The sequence below is a fragment of the Rhipicephalus sanguineus genome, chromosome 4 (genome assembly GCF_013339695.2).
Source record: "Rhipicephalus sanguineus isolate Rsan-2018 chromosome 4, BIME_Rsan_1.4, whole genome shotgun sequence".
Lineage (NCBI taxonomy): Eukaryota > Metazoa > Arthropoda > Arachnida > Ixodida > Ixodidae > Rhipicephalus > Rhipicephalus sanguineus.
In genome coordinates this window covers 64955627-64972688 of record NC_051179.1, presented here as the reverse complement: position 1 = coordinate 64972688, position 17062 = coordinate 64955627, and the positions used below count along the sequence as shown (strand labels likewise).

General features: G+C 46.1%; 1 pseudogene; it reads left to right on the top strand.

Moving 5' to 3' along the window:
* The first annotated feature begins 254 nt into the window (after nucleotides 1–254).
* On the top strand, nucleotides 255–15385 carry LOC119391266 (DNA topoisomerase 2-like; annotated as a pseudogene).
* Nucleotides 15386–17062: the final 1677 nt, after the last annotated feature.

Sequence of the window (17062 nt, the reverse complement as noted above, 5' to 3'; positions counted from 1 at the left end):
TCACAATTACTTTTTCGGTGCCCACAGACATTAACATGACTAGCGATCTCCATTACGACAGTAATTGAACACGTTAGCTTAATTCGCATTTTCGATATAGGAGACAGGCGGCTGGTTTAAACGGCAGAATTGAGGTCCTCCCTATACGAAAAGCCCATTGTTGCTTTCAGTGTTCGAAAAAGCGGCCTCCGCTGATAATTGCGTAGCAGTGAAGTTCGGCCAAGTTTACTGGCATAAGAGTAACCGAAGCGGAGATGAACACAACTATACCAGACGACAACAATGACGCCACCGTTCATGACAACGATTGCTGCGGTGTTAGTTCGTCAGCAATAGTCAACGTATGAGAGTTACGCGTGCTATATAATCGCAAGCGCAGCCCGCACACCCACGAAGCGAAGCCGATCGATGGCCGACATAACGACTCTCACTCATTTAAGACGTCTTCGAAGGATACTTCAGTCGCGGTCGTGTCCGTTTTGGTATCGGTTGCGTTTACGAAATTGGTCAGATTTCATCGCTTTGCAAAAGTCGCCACCGTGCGTTTTTTGGAAATCTGAAAGCACCAATCGGCTCTTAGCAAGAAGGGCTGCAGTGAGCGCACTTGACCCTATCGCATGTTTCCACCGAATAAAAGGTTGATTTAATTTATTCATTACTGCCTTAATTGATGTCGTTAGTCATGCATGCTGTCTACCCTCACAAGAAAGGTATACTATTATTATGACGGCAGCGAGCAAGTGTTTCATATGCCTTTTTTTAGGATTTTCGGATCCATTTATCCGAACACCCCGCATACACGTAAAAATGGCAAATCTACGAGAAGGAAAAAAAAAGGGGGTGGGGGCTTAAAAGCCGCGGCGGAGTCCCACTTAACGAACTGTTGTGCGGGATTGCACGGGCTCTGTTGGTTTCCAGCTGCGTACTTGAGTCTCGTGTTAATTGCTTGCCGGTCGCTAAAGATTTTAACTCGTACGAAAAGTGTTGCAGTCTCGGTTACATGGCATACGCTGGGTCGGGAACTAAGACAACTCTTGCGTATTCTTTTAAGACGCGGCTACCGCTGAAAAAGACGGCATGTAAAACGCAGCCGTCTCCGTTTGGGGAGCGTACCCTGCCCAACTTGAAGACGTTGGCGAAGACTAAGAAAACCGGAGCGCAGCACGGTGTCAAAGGGCCGTGGTCGGGCTCAGACACCACAGACGAGTCCTCCGACAGCCTCAGCTCGGACGAGGACAGCGAGCCCATAGCGGGCCTATCGGTAAGCACCGCGACGAGGCTACAATTAAAAGAGAGTGCTGATCAAGTTTAGACAAACAGCTCGAACTCGTAATTTCAGACACCATGGAATACATAACGAAATACGTGGTGCTCTCTCTTCGCTGGTGTGCAACTTTTCCGTTCCCGCTGTTAGTCTAAATACGCGTGTACCCTCCTCCTCAAACTAGAGTACTTTAACAATCTGAGCACATTGAACCCGATCCACGGGACAAGAAAGTTTCACTGCCGTATTTTTCACGAGTGCTCTTGATATCGTAGTCAGCCGCAAAATTTGACCATGCAAATTATGGAACTAAGTCCTAGAATAGACACTGACATTTCCTCATAGAGCTGACCAAAAGTTGTAGTTGACAGCATCGACGAGTAGGTGTCAGGGTTTCTAAACTGTGTTATGATAAAAGTTTAATGGCGATGCATCACTTAAAGGCAACACACCTGTCGTGTAAATTACGTCCGCGGACATACTTTTGGCTCACTTTGAGCCGCCATCTTTGTTTAGTGATTGTCTACAAACCCGCTTATTACACCCAGGTACACCTGAATGGCGGGCTTGTCCCGGTGCATGGCTTTAAGGAATACGTGAAGTTGCCCATGAAAGACCAAAAAGACGAAAACGATGGCCATCTACCTGTAGCTCACGAGGTCGTCAGTGACCGCTGGGAAGTGGCAGTCGCCCTCAGCACGTCGTGCGAATATCAGCAAATCAGTTTTGTTGACGCCATCGCCGCCCCCAAGGGAGGACGCCGCGTGGACTACGTCTCCGAGCAGATAGTCAGAAAGGCACGTCGCCTAGCCATCTTTGCTCAGTTAAGCACAATAACATTTGTAGCATAAGATGGCTCCAAACTTTCCCACGTCTGTGTCACTTTTCATTGGCCCTTCGCTTAAAAATGGGGCGTCTGCAGGCGCATGTCAGTTGTTTCGCGTCGTTTTATGCTTCGTACACTACGTCGTGCAATGACCGCGCATGAACACTTGTCCTAGCGTTCCAGCGTGATCTTACCCACCTGACACGTGCTTCAAGAACGTGTCCGGCAGGCCAGCCCTGTATACGCAACTGGTTCCTCCCTTTGACTTTGAGCTGCTTTAGTGATGCACTCACGTGGTTGCCATTGGTGTATACCTCGCGCATACTAACTTATTTGACGTTTCGCAGTTGCTCGACAAAGTCAAGAAAGCAAACAAAGCCGGAGTCCGCATAACCAGCAAACAAGTCAAGGGCTACGTGTTCCTATTCGCCAACTGTCTCACCGAGAACCCAGCGTTTGACTCTCAAAGGAGAGGGTGACGTTGACTCCCCAAAAATTTGGATCGAGAGGCGAGCTCAGTGACGAGTTCCACGAACAGGTTAGTTAATAGTTTCACTTTCATCGGCCGCATTTTCGCCTGATTCAAACGCAGCAGTGTTAACAAACAACAAAATAGACGATTTACCGGGTAGAGGAGCAGATCGATTACCCTTGACATTCAAGTTTTACATTGAGCACATGCCTTTCTTACTCAAGCGTTATGAATACAGCCGTTGTCTAACTTTCATAACAGTAATGAATAAAATTCAGAAGGCATGGTGCTTTCGGTCTACTAAATCCACGGTGCTAAACAAGACGATAAGGACGAGCGCTGAACTTCCCACAAGTTATATATTCGGATAACAATCATTTCGCGCAGGATAACAAAATTACTAGCGCTGTTGCAAAAATGGAACTCTTTTCACGTGCCTCGCGTAACCTTTCTTAAAAGGGCTAGAGAAGTAACGGCCTTGTGGTGAGAAATAAGGTGAGTACCGCTCGAATGCGCTTACAAAGACACACTTTCTTCGAGTGAAGCACAAATTTGTCTCTTGCTTCGCAATCATTTCTTGCGTGATGACGTTGTCCGAGCGGTCAATATTCCCGAGTCGCAGTCGGAATATAATCCTAAGAAATTGCGTGAGGAGTTTGTCAGATATCCGACTTCTAATGCCGATGAGCGCCTTTGATGTGGAGCGCAGTCGACTGTCCTGTTCACTTCCGGTCAGTGGCGTAGCGAGGGGGTTACACACCGGGCCAGTCCCCCCCCCCCCCCCCCCCATCCGGCAAATCTTTTTTTCTGCCACGGGATAGAGAACAGACACTCAACCAAACTTATCGGTCCCCATGTTAAATCAAGGGCGTGCCCAGCCCCCCCCCTCCCCCCTCCCAACTTTTTTCAGCAGCCAGATGCACGATCTGGCTAGTGTTTCACAAAAAAATCTATAAACGTATTTGTGGCGTCCCCCGCGTGCATTCCTCTGCCTTTGTGCCGCTTCACAAGGGGGAAAAAGAAAAAAGACTTTTCTACCGTCCAAGGGTTGACAAACGACGGCGCACTGTAACCATATTCAATCTCTCGAAGGCCGGGGTCCACCGGCCGCTGCATGAGTTTATAAATTAGCAGTTTTTGTTTGTTAAACTGTGTATCTTCATTTGAATATATATATATATATATATATATATATATATATATATATATATATATATATATATATATATATATATATATATATATATGGCGCGTGCATGCTAGTGTGTATGTGTGCGTGTGGGCGCGCGTGTGTATTGATTTTTACATTGATCATACCTCAAATCGCTTCCGGGTTCACCGGAACTTGAGAGTGGCGTTCTCATTTCGCGCTGCAGGTTCTGCACTGCCGCATTGTGCAGGCCGTCATGTCTTGGATATCATTCAGTTCCGAAAAATAGTTGCGAGAGAAATTTTCGTCTCTCAAGGTCTCCAAGCTCAAGGGCATCCCGAAGCTTGAGGACGCCAACGATGCTGGAACCGAAAGCTCTCTTGACTGCACATTGATCTTGACCGAAGGAGACTCGGCGAAGAGCCTGGCCGTGTCCGGCCTGTCAGTCGTGGGTCGCGACAAGTTCGGAGTGTTCCCACTGAAACGCAAACTGCTGAACGTGAGGGAAGCTACGAGCTGACAGATCCTTCACAACGAAGAGATAAACCATATCATCAAAATAATGGGACTTCAGGTCAGTGTATAGTTACTCTCCTTCGATGGCCAGCCTACGGCAGCCTATAAACGATGAACAGTTGAGTCCGCACTTTTTTTTATCAGTGTTAATTTTGTGTTTTGTGTTAAAAAAGTGTTAATATTCAAACGTACTTGCGCAGAACACAAGAACTCTGAAGGAGATGTTTTAAGGGTATGAAACGTGCTGGCTGACGTATGTATCGGCTATGTCTCAACCAGTTTTCATATCTAAAAAGTACAGTGAAACTGACATCTTTATTTATTCATAATCCCCCCTAGTGTAAAATATATATATATATATATATATATATATATATATATATATATATATATATATATATATATATACCGTATATACTCGTGTAACGGCCGCAGGTTTCTTACCCGAGATTTGCGGGAAAAATCGCGGGTGCATCCATTACAGAAATACAGACACGTTTCTTTTCCATAAATATTTCCGGCGGAACATGCCTTTATTTAACTGCAGTACCCGCGTGTACTGGGAGAAGCGAAAAGAGCAAGAACAAATAAGCAACAAACTTTTTTTTTTCGCTTCGAGGCAGGTGTTGGCACGTCGTAGTGCGACGGGAGAGAAAAATGTTCTTTCCCTTCATTCAGCGCCGGATCCATCCACTGCTGGCTTTAAACGCTCTATCCGTAATGTTCTTCTCTTGCGATGTCAAGCGCTTGCACGCACAGCATCTCCTTCCTTCGAAATAGCGTATGCGTCGCTCCGCGTCTTTGTCGCGTAGTTTTATATGTTTGGCTCGGAAAGCGCACCTCTGTGCATTCTTTCTTCTGAGTGTACCTTCCGACCACCCGCTCCGGTGTACTTCCGACCACCCGCTCAGGTGGTACGAAAAAAGAAAGAGCTTCCGAATTCTCGCACCACACAACAGACAACACTTCTAACCTTCTCTAAAATCAAAGGGGCGGCTAATGAAAGGGTAATGTTTATGTTTTTAGGGGAGTTTAAGAAAGGCTACTACACGAATATAAACGGTATGTTTTGGTAACCGAGTCGCCTCAGATATCTCACCGCCGAGGCGTATGAGGTTCGCCTTGCTTTCGAGAGCTACTCACATTGTTTAGCGTTCTCGTTTCTCTTCGTGCCATACCGACCGAACACCAAGTCGCGTAGCCCTTGTAGAGTTCTAGTTGGAAATTATCCACTTTTGTCACGTAATGACAGTAGTCGCAGTATCAAGTGCGACGAACGAAGAAAACTAGTCAACACTTCATTCTCTTCCTATCTGCAGTACAAGAAGGAGTACAACACGACCGACGACCTCTTAAGCCTACGCTACGGGCGCCTTATGATCATGACAGATCAAGACGAAGATGAATCCCACATAAAGGGCCTCCTTATCAATTTAATACACCACTTTTGGCCAACCCTGCTCAGGATGCCCTTCCTCGAGCAGTTCATCACACCCGTGATAAAGGCGACGCGCGGAAACGACGAGCTGTCGTTCTACTCGCAACCCGAGTTCGCTGATTGGGAGGCTGCCACTGACGACTGGCAGCGTTGGAAAATAAAATATTTCAAGGGCCTTGGAACGAGCACCCCAGCAGAGGCAAAAGTATACTTGACAAATATGATGAGGCACCGCATCACGTTCCGTTATGAGGGCCCCGAAGACGACCAGGCCACCGAGCTGGCCTTCAGCAGGAGGATGATCGAGCAGCGCAAGGACTGGCTCCGGAGCGCAATGGAGGAGCGCAAGCAGCGGTGCGAGACGGGCCTGCCCGAGCTGTACCTGTACGGCAAACACACCGAGAGCGTCACGTACAAAGAATTCATCCAGAAGGAATTGATATTGTTTTGTTTTAAGGACATTGCGCGCTCAATCACTTCCCTAATCGATGGATTGAAGCCGGGTCAACGGAAGGTGCTTTTTACGTGCTTAGCACGTGATGACAAGCGAGAAGTGAAGGTCGCCCAGCTGGCAGGTGCCGTGGCCGAGCACTCGGCCTAACATCACGGCGAAGCTGTCCCTCATGTCGACCATTGTGAACATGGCGCATAATTTTGTCGGCTCCAACAATATCAACTCAATTGTTGGAACCGATTGGTCAGTTCGGCACGAGGCTGCGGGGAGGCAAGGACGCTGCAAGCCCTCGATACGTCTTCACGATGCTGTCTCCCTTGACGCGCCTCATCTTTCCCGCCTTGGATGACCCGATATTGGAGTACCTGTATGACGACAACCAGCGCATCGAGCCCTATAGTACTGCATTCCGGTGCTCCCCATGGTACTCGTGAATGGGGCGGACGGGATCGGCACTGGTTGGAGCACAAAAATCTCTAGCTACAATCCTCGGGACATAGTTGGAAGTCTGCGGCTGATGATCGCCGGTAAAGGATGCCCTGAAGCCGTGGTTCAAGAACTTCTGCGGATCCGTGGACCAGGTGAGGAGCCTGCTCGCTGCTACACTACATATATTTGATTTCATATTCTGTTGTTTGGTGAAATTGAAGCTACCGTTTTGGCAAGTTAGGCTATGTATAATATGTTTCTGTTGTGACCATGCGATTACATCACTCGGCCGAACACTATATTTGCCGCCAAGGCTCATGAAATCCACGCAACTGCTTCAATTGAATATTTATGCCGTCAAGGGAACAGGGCAAGCCCTATACGTCCCACGCAATTTTCACCATGTTGGGGAACCGTTTTCACAATAACTCTAAGGGATAACTACGTTATACAGATATTATTTTCTTGCAAATCTCGCGCTCTTTTAACTGATCCCGATTCATGAAAGGCTGAGTAATATTACTATGTTGGCAAATTTTTTACCAGTAGGGCCTAAATGATGAGTTAGATTCCATCTTTCAAACTTTGTAGCACACAAACTGTGAAGTGCATAATTTCAATTCTGATTCAGTAGTTGTATTCTCTCGTGCAGAATAGAAGAACAAACAACGTATTCGTTGTAGAACTTCCAACAACTGCAACACAACAACTGAACCTCGATATCAGTGTGATCCCCTTAAAACTTTCTTCTAAGGGTTTCTAGCCATTCACTTCGCCGTGAAATTATTATATCTAGGTGGTTCTCACTTTTGCCAATGATGATTCAGCGAAATCGCTCCTGCCAACCCCTTATACCCTTTCGAAGCGGACCCGCACCCCTCGCTTTGTGTCTTTTTTTTATTTTCCTTTTCCCACTTTTATTTCACCTTACTGTTTTTTTTTTGTTCTGGTCTCTCTCGTCTTTTTAACACATATGCTTCCCCTTTTTTACTCACTCAATTGGACACGCCGACTCATCTCAATATCCCCTCTGTCTTTTCCTTCTTTCTGACCCAACCACCATCTAATCCCTCTTTTCGCGTTTGCCCTTCCCGTCTCTTTGTTTTGGTTGTGGAAAAGGGTACGAAGCAGACACACACACGCGCTAAGCGAGCCACTTCCTGCCTTAAAGAAGGCAAGACCACTCATCGAATCGTTGACTCCAGCGACACCCCGTGTTCGAAGGTGCTTTTTTTTTTCTTTAATCGCTTCAAGCTTACATCTTTCTCTGAAATTCTGCCTTATTTGCGCACCCGGTGCACAGGGTGTTTCGAGAAATGTGTCCGAAAATACTCGGAAATTAGGGAAATAGAGTATTTCCCAGCTGCCTTTTTTTTGGGTGCCCGCAGACATCTTAACATGACTAGCGATCTCAATTACGACAGTAATTGAATATGTTAGCTTAAGACTGGTGGGTAGGTCAAACGGGAGAATTGAGGTCCTCCCCACGAAAAGCTCATTGCCGCTTTCGGTGCTCGAAAAACGGCCTCTAAAGATCCTTGAGTGGCAATGAAGTTCGGCCAAGTTTACTGGAATAACAGTAACCGAAGCGGAGATGAATGCAACTATACCAGACGACAACAATGACGTCACCGTTCACGACAGCGATTGCTGCGGGGTTAGATCTTGAGCAGTTGTCAACGTATGAGTGTCACGCAAGCTATAATCGCAAGCGAAGCCCGCACACCCACGAAGCGAAGCCGATCGATGGTCGACATAACGACTCTCGCTCATTTTAGACGTCTTCGAAGGATACTGCAGTCGCGCTTGTGTCCGTTTTGGTATCGGTTGCGTTCACGAAACTGGTCAGATTTCATCACTTGCTAAAATCGCCACCGTCCGTTTTTGGAAATCTGCAAGCACCAATCGGCTCTTAGCAAGAAGCGTTGCAGTGAGCGCACTTGACCCTACCGCCTGTTTCCACCGAAGAAAAGGTTGATTTTATTTGTTCATTACTGCCGTAATTGATGTCGTTATTCATGCTGTCTACCCTCACAGGAAAGGTAATTGTGACGACAGCGAGCAAGTGTTTCATATCCTTTTTTTTAGGATTTTCGGACCCATTTATCCAAACACCCCGCATACACGTAAAAATGGCAAATTTACGAGAAAGAAAAATTAAAGGGGGGGGGGGGGGGTTAAAAGCCGCGGGAGAGTCCCAGTTAACGAACTGTTGTGCGGAATTGCACGCGCTCTGTTGCTTTCCAGCTGCGTACTTAAGCCTCGGTGTTAATTACTTGCCGGTCGCTAAAGATCTTAACTCGTACGAAAAGTGTTGCAGTCTCCGTTATACGGCATACGCTGCATCGGCAACTAAGACAACTCTTGCGTATTCTTTTAAAAGACAGCGTGTGAAAAGCAGCCCTCTCCGTTTGAGGAGCGTATACTGCCCAACTTGAAGACGTTAGCAAAGACTAAGAAAACCGGAGCGCAGCGCGGCGTCAAGAGGCCGTGGTCCGGCTCAGACACCACGGACGAGTCCTCCGACAGCCTCAGCTCGGACGAGGACAGTGAGCGCACAGCGGGGCCATCGGTAAGAACCGCGACGAGGCTACAATTATAAGAGAGTGCTGATCAAGTTTAGACTAACAGCTCGACCTCGTAACTTCAGACACCATGGAATACATAAGGAAAAGCATGGCGATTTCTCTTCGCTGGTGTGCAACTTTTCCGTTCACTCTGTTAGTCAAATATGCGTGTACCCTGCTCCTCAAACTAGAGTATTTTAACACTCTGAGCACATTGAACCCGATGCACGGGACAAGAAAGTTTCACTCCCGTATTTTTCACGAGTGCTCTTGATATCGTAGTCAGCCCCAAAATTTGACCATGCAAATTCTGCAACTAAGTCGTAGAATAGATACTGACATTTCCTCATACAGCTGACCAAAAGTTCTAGTTGACAGCATCGACGAGTAGGTGTCAAGGTTTCTGAAAATGAGTTATGATAAAAGTTTAATGGTGATGCATCATTTAAGGGCAGCAAACCTGTCGTGTAAATTACGTTCGCGGACATACTTATGGCTCACTTTGAGCCACCATCTTTGTTTAGTGATTGCCTACAAACCCGCTTATTACACCCAGGTATACATGAATGGCGGGCTGGTCCCGGTGCATGGCTTTAAGGAACACGTGAAGTTGCCCATGAAGGACCAAGACGACGAAAACGGTGACCATCTAACCTGTAGCCCACGAGGTCGTCAGCGACCGCTGGGAAGTGGCAGTCGCCCTCAGCACGTCGTGCGAATATCAGCAAATCAGTTTTGTTAACGCCATCGCCACCCACAAAGGAGGAAGCCGCGTGGACTACATCTCCGAGCAGATAGTCAAAAAGGCACGTCACCTAGCATACTTTGCTCAGTTAAGCACAATTAAGAACAAGCGCGAGATGGGCCTGCCCGAGCTCTACCTTTATGGCAAGGACATGAGAGCGTCACGTTCAAGGAATTCGTCGACAAGGAATTGATATTGTTCTACTTGAAGGACCTTACGCGCTCTGTCCCTTCTCTGGTGGATGGGCTGAAGCCGGGTCAAAGAAAGGTGCGAGCAGCACAGACTTTATCCGGAGTGGCATGGAGGAGCGCAAGCAGCGGCGTGAGATGGGCGTGCCCCGAGCTCTACCTTTATGGCAAGGACACGAGAGCGTCACGTTCAAGGAATTCGTCGACAAGGAATTGATATTGTTCTGCTTGAAGGACCTTACGCGCTCTATCCCTTCTCTGGTGGATGGGCTGAAGCCGGGTCAAAGAAAGGTGCGAGCAGCACAAAGACTTTATCCGGAGTGGCATGGAGGAGCGCAAGCAGCGGCGTGAGATGGGCGTGCCCCGAGCTCTACCTTTATGGCAAGGACACGAGAGCGTCACGTTCAAGGAATTCGTCGACAAGGAATTGATATTGTTCTGCTTGAAGGACCTTACGCGCTCTATCCCTTCTCTGGTGGATGGGCTGAAGCCGGGTCAAAGAAAGGTGCGAGCAGCACAAAGACTTTATCCGGAGTGGCATGGAGGAACGCAAGCAGCGGCGTGAGATGGGCGTGCCCCGAGCTCTACCTTTATGGCAAGGACACGAGAGCGTCACGTTCAAGGAATTCGTCGACAAGGAATTGATATTGTTCTGCTTGAAGGACCTTACGCGTTCTATCCCTTCTCTGGTGGATGGGCTGAAGCCGGGTCAAAGAAAGGTGCGAGCAGCACAAAGACTTTATCCAGAGTGGCATGGAGGAGCGCAAGCAGCGGCGTGAGATGGGCGTGCCCCGAGCTCTACTTTTATGGCAAGGACACGAGAGCGTCACGTTCAAGGAATTCGTCGACAAGGAATTGATATTGTTCTGCTTGAAGGACCTTACGCGCTCTATCCCTTCTCTGGTGGATGGGCTGAAGCCGGGTCAAAGAAAGGTGCGAGCAGCACAAAGACTTTATCCGGAGTGGCATGGAGGAGCGCAAGCAGCGGCGTGAGATGGGCGTGCCCCGAGCTCTACCTTTATGGCAAGAAAACGAAAGCGTCACGTTCAAGGAATTCGTCGACAAGGAATTGATATTGTTCTGCTTGAAGGACCTTACGCGCTCTATCCCTTCTCTGGTGGATGGGCTGAAGCCGGGTCAAAGAAAGGTGCGAGCAGCACAATGACTTTATCCGGAGTGGCATGGAGGAGCGCAAGCAGCGGCGTGAGATGGGCGTGCCCCGAGCTCTACCTTTATGGTAAGGACACGAGAGCGTCACGTTCAAGGAATTCGTCGACAAGGAATTGATATTGTTCTACTTGAAGGACCTTACGCGCTCTATCCCTTTTCTGGTGGATGGGCTGAAGCCGGGTCAAAGAAAAGTGCGAGGAGCACAAAGACTTTATCCGGAGTGGCATGGAGGAGCGCAAGCAGCGGCGTGAGATGGGCGTGCCCCGAGCTCTACCTTTATGGCAAGGACACGAGAGCGTCACGTTCAAGGAATTCGTCGACAAGGAATTGATATTGTTCTCCTTGAAGGACCTTACGCGCTCTATCCCTTCTCTGGTGGATGGGCTGAAGCCGGGTCAAAGAAAGGTGCGAGCAGCACAAAGACTTTATCCGGAGTGGCATGGAGAAGCGCAAGCAGCGGCGTGAGATGGGCGTGCCCCGAGCTCTACCTTTATGGCAAGGACACGAGAGTGTCACGTTCAAGGAATTCGTCGACAAGGAATTGATATTGTTCTGCTTGAAGGACCTTACGCGCTCTATCCCTTCTCTGGTGGATGGGCTGAAGAGGTTATCTCCGCATCTGCATATAACATCAAAAAAAGATGTTTACTTATTCATGTACTCTGATTTCATTGTTCAGTGTGTATTTTATTTATTTGCCACATTCACTGTATCCCCCCTCCTATGTAATGCCTTCTGGGCCCTTAGGGTATCTGAATGAAAAAATAAATAAAAAAAACATATTCGTGTGGTGTACCACGTCTTTGCCATGTTTCGTTTTATTTTCTTACTTTCCCTTCATTAGTATAGGAGTAAGCAGAGGTTATCTCCGCATCTGCATATAAAACATATTCGTGTGGTGTACCAAGTCTTTGTCATGTTTCGTTTTATTTTCTTACTTTCCCTTTATTAGTATAGGAGTAAGCAGAGGTTATCTCCGCATCGGCATATAAAACATATTCGTGTGGTGTACCAAGTCTTTGCCATGTTTCGTTTTATGTTTTTACTTTCCCTTTATTAGTATAGGAGTAAGCAGAGGTTATCTCCGCATCTGCATATAAAACATATTCGTGTGGTGTACCAAGTCTTTGCCATGTTTCGTTTTATTTTCTTACTTTCCCTTCATTAGTATAGGAGTAAGCAGGGGTTATCTCCGCATCTGCATATAAAACATATTCGTGTGGTGTACCAAGTCTTTGTCATGTTTCGTTTTATTTTCTTACTTTCCCTTTATTAGTATAGGAGTAAGCAGAGGTTATCTCCGCATCTGCATATAAAACATATTCGTGTGGTGTACCAAGTCTTTGTCATGTTTCGTTTTATTTTCTTACTTTCCCTTCATTAGTATAGGAGTAAGCAGAGGTTATCTCCGCATCTGCATATAAAACATATTCGTGTGGTGTACCAAGTCTTTGTCATGTTTCGTTTTATTTTCTTACTTTCCCTTCATTAGTATAGGAGTAAGCAGAGGTTATCTCCGCATCTGCATATAAAACATATTCGTGTGGTGTACCAAGCAGGGTTGCCACTGACTTTCGAGTAAATGTCGCCAAACGACGAGCAAAAAGTCGCCAAAAGTCGCCATTTTTTTACAAATTTCGCCAAAAAAGTAGCCATTCTAGATATGTGCGGCATACCCAGTAATAAAAATTTCCACTCACGTATATCCCCGTAGAATACAGTACCATCCAAGACCCTTAAATTATATTGACGTTTCTCGATGCCAGTCGTATCGCCCGCTTCACCATGGGAGTGCATGGTGCTGCTTCTCCGACTAGCCGCAAGATGTGCGTGGTGGCGCAAGGATGAATGAACGAAACGCTCATGACATCCTTCCATTCCTGTCCTCTCGTTTCAAAGCTAAAAGTGTGGTATAAACCTTGGGCGAAAACCGTGAAAGCATTATTTGTAGACAGCTTTACGTACCCTTATATGAATTAAAAGGATTAAAAGGTTTATTGAAGGTAACACGACAGAATTCTTACAGGAACCGATCATTAGTGAGTCTTACACCTTTTCAGTGTGAACTAATCTGATACCGGACATCACCGATCTTTTCTTATAGTTACTTATATCTACACGTGTCAATCCGATGCGTTATTGCTGTATAACAATGTAAAATGTTATATAGCAATTGTTTTTATTGCACACGCTCACCAAGAACAGTGAAAAATGCCTCAATAAATAATTTTTATTTCAGAAATAGCCGCGTATCCACCTCTATTCGCTATTCCAAAACAGTCTTTGCGAGCTGAACTGGGGGTACTGCAACAGTGAATAAGTCGCCAAGCTATTCAGAGCAGTTGGAGCTTTGGCGGAACAAATGGTCGGAACACGCGGCCAACCCGTCGTCTTGCCCCTTCAGATGCGAAACTTCAGATAAGCTTAAAGCACCTAAAGCCATAAACCTATAGTCAGTCACTCCCCCTCGCGGTTTGCAAGGCAGTCCGCTGACTTACATTTTGCTAGAATGTCGCTGGGGGACGTTCCAGTACCTCCAGCATCTATATGGCATCCCGAACTAAGGATCCCACTCACTGATCTTATTTTCACAGAACATCAAATAAACGTTTTATTATCTCTCTAGATGAATTGAGGAGGTACACACGAGTTACAGGACGGACATACCGAATGACGCGTAACGTGCACATTCTACTCGTCGGTCTAAAACCAAGAAAAATACTGAGAATGTTGCCGCTCATTCGTTGGGAAGACACTGAGCTTAGGATTCAAAACTCGGTGGAGACCTAAGCCGAAAATCGCCAAAAATTCGCCATGTCGCCATTCATAATTTTAGGTCGCCACGGGCCTCTCAAATTCGCCAATTTGGCGAAAAGTAGCCACCATTGGCAACCCTGGTACCAAGTCTTTGCCATGTTTCGTTTTATTTTCTTACTTTCCCTTCATTAGTATAGGAGTAAGCAGAGGTTATCTCCGCATCTGCATATAAAACATATTCGTGTGGTGTACCAAGTCTTTGCCATGTTTCGTTTTATTTTCTTACTTTCCCTTTATTAGTATAGGAGTAAGCAGAGGTTATCTCCGCATCGCCATATAAAACATATTCGTGTGGTGTACCAAGTCTTTGCCATGTTTCGTTTTATGTTTTTACTTTCCCTTCATTAGTATAGGAGTAAGCAGAGGTTATCTCCGCATCTGCATATAAAACATATTCGTGTGGTGTACCAAGTCTTTGCCATGTTTCGTTTTATTTTCTTACTTTCCCTTCATTAGTATAGGAGTAAGCAGAGGTTATCTCCGCATCTGCATATAAAACATATTCGTGTGGTGTACCAAGTCTTTGCCATGTTTCGTTTTATGTTCTTACTTTCCCTTCATTAGTATAGGAGTAAGCAGAGGTTATCTCCGCATCTGCATATAAAACATATTCGTGTGGTGTACCAAGTCTTTGTCATGTTTCGTTTTATTTTCTTACTTTCCCTTCATTAGTATAGGAGTAAGCAGAGGTTATCTCCGCATCTGCATATAAAACATATTCGTGTGGTGTACCAAGTCTTTGTCATGTTTCGTTTTATTTTCTTACTTTCCCTTCATTAGTATAGGAGTAAGCAGAGGTTATCTCCGCATCTGCATATAAAACATATTCGTGTGGTGTACCAAGTCTTTGCCATGTTTCGTTTTATGTTCTTACTTTCCCTTCATTTGTATAGGAGTAAGCAGAGGTTATCTCCGCATCTGCATATAAAACATATTCGTGTGGTGTACCAAGTCTTTGTCATGTTTCGTTTTATTTTCTTACTTTCCCTTCATTAGTATAGGAGTAAGCAGAGGTTATCTCCGCATCTGCATATAAAACATATTCGTGTGGTGTACCAAGTCGTTGTCATGTTTCGTTTTATTTTCTTACTTTCCCTTTATTAGTATAGGAGTAAGCAGAGGTTATCTCCGCATCGGCATAAAAAACATATTCGTGTGGTGTACCAAGTCTTTGCCATGTTTCGTTTTTCAAGGAATTCGTCGACAAGGAATTGATATTGTTCTACTTGAAGGACCTTGCGCGCTCTATCCCTTCTATGGTGGATGGGCTGAAGCCGGGTCAAAGAAAGGTGCGAGCAGCACAAAGACTGGCTCCGGAGTGGCATGGAGGAGCACAAGCAGCGGCGTGAGATGGGCGTGCCCCGAGCTCTACCTTTATGGCAAGGACACCGAGAGCGTCACTTTCAAGGAATTCGTCGACAAGGAATTGATATTGTTCTGCTTGAAGGACCTTACGCGCTCTATCCCTTCTCTGGTGGATGGGCTGAAGAGGTTATCTCCGCATCTGCATATAAAACATGTTCGTGTGGTGTACCAAGTCTTTGCCATGTTTCGTTTTATTTTCTTACTTTCCCTTCATTAGTATAGGAGTAAGCAGAGGTTTTCTCCGCATCTGCATATAAAACATGTTCGTGTGGTGTACCAAGTCTTTGCCATGTTTCGTTTTATTTTCTTACTTTCCCTTCATTAGTATAGGAGTAAGCAGAGGTTATCTCCGCATCTGCATATAAAATATTTATGAGCAGTCGTTTTTTCTACCCGAAGACTTTGCAACCCACTTGGGATTGCCCCTAGTTACATTTGCGCTCTTCGGCTTTTCGAATCCGGGCTCCATGTGGCATCGTGTTACTGCAGTGCAAAGGGGCGTTTTGTGGCAATAAATGGTCTAGTCACGTGATTTTAAAATGGAAACTATAGTATGGCCAGGAGACACACGATTCTCCTTTTGCCTTACCTCGTGGACATACTCTACATTGTGAATTGTGTGTGTATGTATGTCTGAAATAAACAAATCGAAATGGAAATTGAAAGCCCGCTTGTTTCTTTAAAACAGAGTAAGCGAATATAAGCAGGTGGCATTTTTCTTGCTTGTTTTCTTAGCCGTGTAGATTTTAAAAGCGTTTTACCAGGAATTAGGTGGCCGTTCAGCCATGGGCCTAAGACTCTCTACCTGCATGCATATAACACATCTATACTCGCGGACAACTTTTCTTGGCAATGAAGCGAAGGCTACATAGCCACAATGCACGTATCCTACCGCTAATGAATGTAGTCCCACAATTGCGTCCATATTTTCTGCGTGAGATATAAAAAATACTCCTTCATTTTCTACATGTAGCTTTTTGAGACGGAACGCAGCACTCACAAGCGAGATATATGTATTTCTTCTACTTTATACGTTGTCGCTTTGCGTTTTTGAGTGCGTGAAAAAGTCGCGCCTTTTACCCGTACCTTAGACGCTAAGCAGCGTTTGCGTCAAAATGCAACGCTAGCCATCACTTTCCACGGCGTTACGAGACGCGTGCCAAACCGGACTACTTCGCGTAGCAGTACATGTGCAGACGCTCCGCCCCCGTAGCTTTCCCTTCATTGCCAAGAAAAGTTGTCCGCGAGTATAGTGAGCGGGTAACCTCTTCCCCTCCTTTACGAGGCCTTGTCAGTTTTTTGTTTTAGGGGCGAAGCTCCTTAAGGCGGCACCCGTTCGTCCCTCGTAGTTGTCGTAGTCGTAGTGCGTAACCGTTCGTAACGCTAGTACCAGATCTTGACCTCCAAGGTGGTGCCGGTGGGAGATTTTTCCTGTGCGTTGTTGAACAATAAAAAATTCGCAGCGTGCGCGTTAACTAAAAGCCGAATTCTTCTGTCTCTCATTCCCCATTAGCAGCCATTGGCATGTTCCAGTTGGAAACGTTAGTAGGAGTAGAAGTGTAAGTGTTAGCTAAAAGCCGACTTCTTCTGTCTCTCATTCCCATTAGCAGCCATTGTTTACCTCCAAGGTAGTGCCTGATGAGATTTCTCCTGTGCGTGAT